General features: G+C 26.3%; 1 long non-coding RNA gene across 1 annotated transcript; it reads right to left on the reverse strand.

Moving 5' to 3' along the window:
• Positions 1-2,890: 2,890 nt before the first annotated feature.
• Positions 2,891-5,411, reverse strand: LOC101489548 (uncharacterized). The gene is made up of 3 exons (XR_001143578.3): positions 5,381-5,411; positions 3,428-3,497; positions 2,891-3,308 (listed from the first exon to the last, which is right to left on the reverse strand). It is a non-coding gene; the product is annotated as an uncharacterized lncRNA (long non-coding RNA).
• Between the last annotated feature and the right edge of the window lie 1,199 nt (positions 5,412-6,610).

A 6,610-nucleotide genomic window follows, 5' to 3' on the forward strand; every position in this document is an offset into this window, starting at 1 on the left:
AGAATATTGAAGAGAAAAATAATAATTTATTTAAGAAAATATAAAATTTATGTATAAATTAAAAAAACAATTCATTTCATCGATTCATTGAAAGTAGTGATTTTTCAAACTTCAAACACTATTTTATCAAATTTAAAAACTACTATACTATACATTTTATATTCAAAGGATTCCTGAAAGATTAATGAAGACTAATATACAAATTCAAAGATAAAAGATACTGATAATTTTTATGTGTATTGTAATTTTTTGTTTGTAATAGGAAAATTATTTTTCTTTAGTATTTTGTGAGTAGTACTAAAATGAAATATATTTTGCCACTTGATACAGCAAAATTTATATTAATTCTTAAATGTCATGTATTTCATATAAATAACATATTTTGAATAATAAAAATAAAAATTCATTATTAAGTTACTTACTCATCTTTACATTTACTAATTTACATATTTTATATATGTCCGTGTCCATTATTTTAAAAAATTTATTTCATTTAATCTAATTATTTAATTTAATTTTTTTAATAATTATTATTTTTATTTGTTTAAAATTAAAAGTATTGCTTTATAATAAGTTTTTTGGAAAGAAAAAAGATTATGTGTAGAATTCAAAAATAAGGCATCTGAGTAAGATTAAAGAATGGTGTTAGAGTCATACTTTTTATTAATAACATTGAGTCTATAAAAAAGTAGTTTTTAAGTTAAGTTAAAATTAGATTTTTTTAATTTTTTTATTGTAAATTATTTTTTTTAAGTCAACTTATTTTTTTTAATGTCAATAAAATTTATAAAATTTGATATATATATATATATATATATATAATATAACTATTTATTTATTAAAATCGTTATTTCCGTGCGGACGCACGGGTTACAGTCTAGTTAATTAAATAACAGACCACTACATACACGGCAATATTTGCTGACACGTGATCTCAATTATTGGTATAAGGACTTTAGCATGGCTAAATTAAATATTCAACATGGTTGTTGCTTGATTGATGAAAATACTTTTAGTCTACTAGTATTATTATTTTAGAGGGCATTCAGTAAAAAAAAAATAATTAGAGAAGGGTTAGCATTGCACCTACTTTTTTTAGTTATTATATTCTATCAACTAAAATTTATATAAGATTGATTGTTCATCTAACCCATCAATCCCATCAATTTTATTCATAAATACAAAAAATACTACTAAAATCACGCTAGTATTTTTATTTAATTTTTTAACTACTAGAAACTTCATTTCCGAAAATTACCATTTTTTTGGAGGGCTTAACAACAACTCAGTGTATATAAACCTACGAATGATGGTTAGGTCTAGTAGAAGGAACTATGAACAAACATATGAGAAATATGTTATGTGTCTGGATGAATACACATTATCACCAAAGCCTAGTGTTTTGTTTTCATTTCAAAATATGTTATTAAAAGTGAATCAAGAAGGGACAATAGAATTAAAGCCCATGCAATTTACATACATTATGAAATGTGAAGTTTTAATAGATGAATCAATACAGAAAAGTTGGCTTTTGTACCCCTCAATTAATTTTGTATCCCCTCGTTTATAAATGAATATCGGAAGTAGTTATAAATGAATACCGAATATTATTTATAAATTAATTAATAAAATAAATTATATTAATAATAATAATAATAATAAAAGTAATAATAATAATAAAGTAAAGTAAATTATATTATTAAAATACATCCTAAAATTTTGCCACAAACAAACGTGTCCCTAATATTTTGCCACAAACATTCATCCTAAAATCAAATAGTTGACTAAATGTGCCACAAACAAAACGTGTCCCTAATATTTTGCCTATAAAATAACAACATATTTTCTTAACAACTCACTCCTATTTTTATTGCGAATATTTTATAAAATAACAACTTATTTTCTTAACAACTCTCTCCTATTTTTATTCCGATCTAATAAAAAAATTAATAAAAGTATTGTTAATATAATTAAAAAATAATAATAAAAATATTTAAAAAAATATATAAAGTTTTAATAATATAATTTACTTTACTTTATTGTTATTATTATTATTAATATAATTTATTTTATTAATTAATTTATAAATAATATTCGGTATTCATTTATAACTACCGGAAATTTCATTCATTATGAAATTTCCGGTAAAAAAAATTCTTTTAAACTTTTACAGTTTTATCAGGATAGTTTGGACATTTAAAAATTAAATGAGGGGGTACAGGATTAATTGAGGAGTACAAAAGCCAACTTTCTGAATACAGTTTTATCAATTGTATTAAAAGTCAAGCCTACAATACATTTGAGTGTTTCAGTGAAAATAACTAAAAAGATTCAAAATATCCTTATGTTTGGATGAAAAAAGTAATTTGGTTGACATGCTTTATAAAAAGATTGATCATAGAGGTACGAGAAATTTCTTTCAATACGCAAGTAGGATCCACTTTTGAAATAACAGAGATGCCTATTACTATAATTTATAGATATATAAGTTATGTAAAGGCAAACATTCTTAAAATTTGTAACATTTATTGGACATTAGAAATACCAGAGATGTTGAGTTGAAAGTTTGCTATCAGATTCCAATTCAAGAATTGTATAAATTAATTACAGTTGTATTTATTATCTAGTTTAAAAACAAAACAAAAAAAGATAACCATTTCTTTTAAGAGAGAATCTCTACTCATAAAGGAATCTTTAACCGTTAATTAATTTAAAATGAGTGATGATTAAGAATAAAATATTCTAGACATTTTCGGTGCTAAAAATGTTAAAATTTTAAACCTTGGACCTCCTTTTCTCAATGTACTAGGGTCGTCACGTTTTTCAAATTATATACTAAACTATTTAATAAAATATAAAATGACATTTATATAATTATTGTATGTATGTATTGGGGCGGGGTGAACAATTTTCTATTGAAATGGACAAAGCTACATATGTTTCATAAATTACACAACAATGATAAAATGTCAAGCAAGCAATCAAAAAACAAACTACAAATTAAAATAAACCATCATGAAGAACAAAATTCATAAAGGTTGGTTAAGTATTTTGATGTATTCATGAGACGTTTATTTTGCAACCGAGAACAGTATCATTGGAGTGAATGCATTTTATGTAATTTAGAGTATCTAGGACGTAACAGCTCTTTAGAAAATGAAGTCTCCAAGTGATAACATATAACATGTTCTTATCGCCCTCATCTCACAGGAAAATGCAGCATTTCTACTGAACCACCAAAGTTCTAGCATATGACTACGACGAAGAATTCAGATTCTTTAGCTTGGCTTTGGCTGAATCAAGTTGTTCTGCCCAGCCCAAATTTTAGGGAGAAAATGTTAGCAGAACTGTTTGGCACCTTAAAGGACATGTTTCTTTTCTTCTAAACGGGAAAATGAAAAGAATGTAAAAGGTGAAGAAATCTTACTCTGCTCCATGCTTGTTGCCGTTTGGATAGATGTGCGAAAAAACAAGTTTCCATTTCTCTGATAGACAGTCTACAGCAAGAAAATTAAGTTTTTTATGATTCTTGTCAATCCTATACACAATTATTACAGAGATTCCTCTTCCTTTGTCAAGAAAGAATTGGAGTAATAACACGGTAAAACTAAGGGAATCCCTTCTTTTTTTGCATATAATAAGTGATAAGTTGTTGTAATAAGCAAGGAGAAAGAATAATAGCATAACAAAATAATGGGAAGTGTAAACATGTACACATGAACAATGATCAGGAAGGTCCTGCTACTAGTTTTATCATTTACTCAGGTCCCATTTGGATAGATAACTTAATTAAAAGCTTAAAACATAAGCACTTATGTATAAGATATTTCTATAATAAATGATAAAATCAAATCAAATTGTTTGCATATAATAAGTGATAAGTTGTTTTTATAAGCAATCCTGGAGAGCTTATTGAATTAAGCTGAATATAGTTTAAGGACATGTCATAAGCTCTCTCAAATAATTTATCAAGTGTTTATGTCAGAAGATTAGTTCAAATAAATCAATCCAAGAGCCACTCCGCAAACACATGTGGTTAAGAATATATTAAAGAACCAAGGTATAACTTTGAGCTTTTTTTGAAAATAGCTTCTAGTATATTAGCTTTTGTAGCTCATTTTTTCAGAAACTCTCATTTAACTTTTTCATAGTTGGGTCAAAGTTTGCCCAAAGCAATTTTGAATGAGGTTGATTCAATTAAAATTGAGTTTGAGGTGAATTATGTTTGGATGTTTTTACTCTAGAAGAACCCCTCTGGATGTAAAATAATTGTAAACTTTTCAACCTAAACTCAAAAATTACACCGTATCACATCTAATCAAACTAGGGTTTGAAAATAAAGTAAACTTTGATATAAAATAATGAAATATACCAAAACCAAATTTGATCCCAGAGGAAAACCATTTATCACATCTCCGACACGCACCATTTATTCAAACATGGATAAACATATATAAGTTGATAAGAACTTTTTCACACAAGTGAAGAACCATAAACTACTATCTATATTAAGACAAATTCTATGGTGGACCACTTTGATAGGTGGTCTACCATGGACTAGTACTTAAAAGTCACTACTATGACAACACCCTCAGAAGTATAAGTTAATAGTTCTCCCTGTCTTTACTGCTACAACGGTGATCTGATTGATGTTGTTTCAACAAATTGAGTTTTGAGGGACAAATTCATCTTCCCTTATTTTTATTTGACTGGCATCAATTGAATCATTGTCTCAGCCATAACAACTTAGAGAACTTTTGACTTGTACTACTTCCGAAGAGTGTCATCGATCATCGATCGAATGACTTTTTATGGTGGAACACATAAGAAGTTGGTCCATGGTAGCATCTGCTCTACATCCATTGTTTTGGTATATAGCTATGCATTTGTACTCTACATTGTACTAATGCCAGGCTAAACAAAGAACGATATTCTAGTGTAAATATAATAACTCAGAATCATATCATCTATTGACAGAAAAAGTGCTCTCTCTTTGAATATACAAATGATTTTCAAAATTCAAAATCTCCTCCTCAAACTCAAGCATTAAGAGGAACTAGCTATTATTTATTAATTACAACTCAAGCCGGATTGACAACAAAAGAAATAACTTTTGTTTTCTTTCTAAGAAATAGAAAAACTAAGCCAATAAAGTAGTTATTTCTGCATATCGAAAATAATTGTGATTGAACCAAAGCAAAAAAGTGATTGAAGTTTGAACTGAACAGAGGAAAGGAAAATTAAGCATTAAAAACCTAGAGTTTAAAATCCAAGTAATAAATTGGTAAGACAAGAAAGCTTATGAATAAAAAAAAACCTAACCCTATGTATATATATTGAATTGGGAGAATAGCGTGAAAGTGAAAATGAGAAGACTGACTCTGGAAGAAGGAAGGGCGTTGAGTTCGAATGGTAAAGAAAGTTTCAAATAAAAAAAATAATTTGGTAAAAAAAAAAAAAAAAAAAAAAAAAACCTAATCCTGTGTATGTATATATATTGAATTGAGAGAATAGCGTGAAAGTGAAAATGAGAAGACTGACTCTGGAAGAAGGAAGGGCGTTGAGTTCGGCTATGGCGACTTCATGACTCCTCAATTCATTCTTCATTTTCGAAGCAGCATCAGCAACTGACGCCATACTATATACTATTTACCTATGTGTCTGGTTTATGATTTTAAATAGGTAAAACTATGAGTATATGATATCGGCTCTTTCTGTTAAGAAAGTTTAATGCAGACCGGTCGGTAGAAAAATTAGTTAAGCTGAATTAATTTTTAGATTTTATGTAAAATAAAATTTAAATTTATTATTTAAATATTTACGTTAAATGTTTTTTTTAACGAAGAGTATATTATAATAAAATTGGTCAAAAGTAGTTAAATTTTGTTTATAATAATAATTAATATTTGATGTTTTATTATAATAGTAATCGGAGGCAGTATGATAAATAATATTTCACTACTCATTACCACAGTTAAACACTAATTTAACTGTCATTCTAATGTAATTTAGATATTATTTTGTTCACTTGAAGATGTAATTTACTTTTTTGAATAATTGCATATTTAATTAAGTAGGGCTTTTGGTAACAAATTTTTAACAAAAATGAAATAAAAATAAAAGTTAGTTCGATAGTATAGAAAGCACAATTAATTTGACATGAATAAAAACAGAGATTTAAAACTTTAAATTAAATTAAAGGATATTTGATGTGGTTTTATCTATATATATTTTTTACAAATAAAAGTTTATATGAATTTGGTCTCAGAGTTCATTAAAATCTGAATCAATCTCAAAGTTTAAAGAATAATAACTTATATACTTAATAAAAAATTTATAACAAAGTTTTCACACTATCAACGAGAATTGAATATTTGAACTCATATTATATTATTGTAGAGTATGAGTCAACTTCTTACTAACTGAATCAACTCACATTGATAATATTGTCTATATGTTAATTTATATAACTTATAAACAATACTATCAACATGTGTTGGTTCGGTTGATAAGAAATATATAAACTGAGTTATTTGACGGATTAAAACATCTCAATTATTTATGGAATCAACAAATTCCCATCGATAAAATATATATATATATATATATA

This window comes from Cicer arietinum, chromosome 1 (genome assembly GCF_000331145.2).
Source record: "Cicer arietinum cultivar CDC Frontier isolate Library 1 chromosome 1, Cicar.CDCFrontier_v2.0, whole genome shotgun sequence".
In the NCBI taxonomy this organism is placed as follows: domain Eukaryota; kingdom Viridiplantae; phylum Streptophyta; class Magnoliopsida; order Fabales; family Fabaceae; genus Cicer; species Cicer arietinum.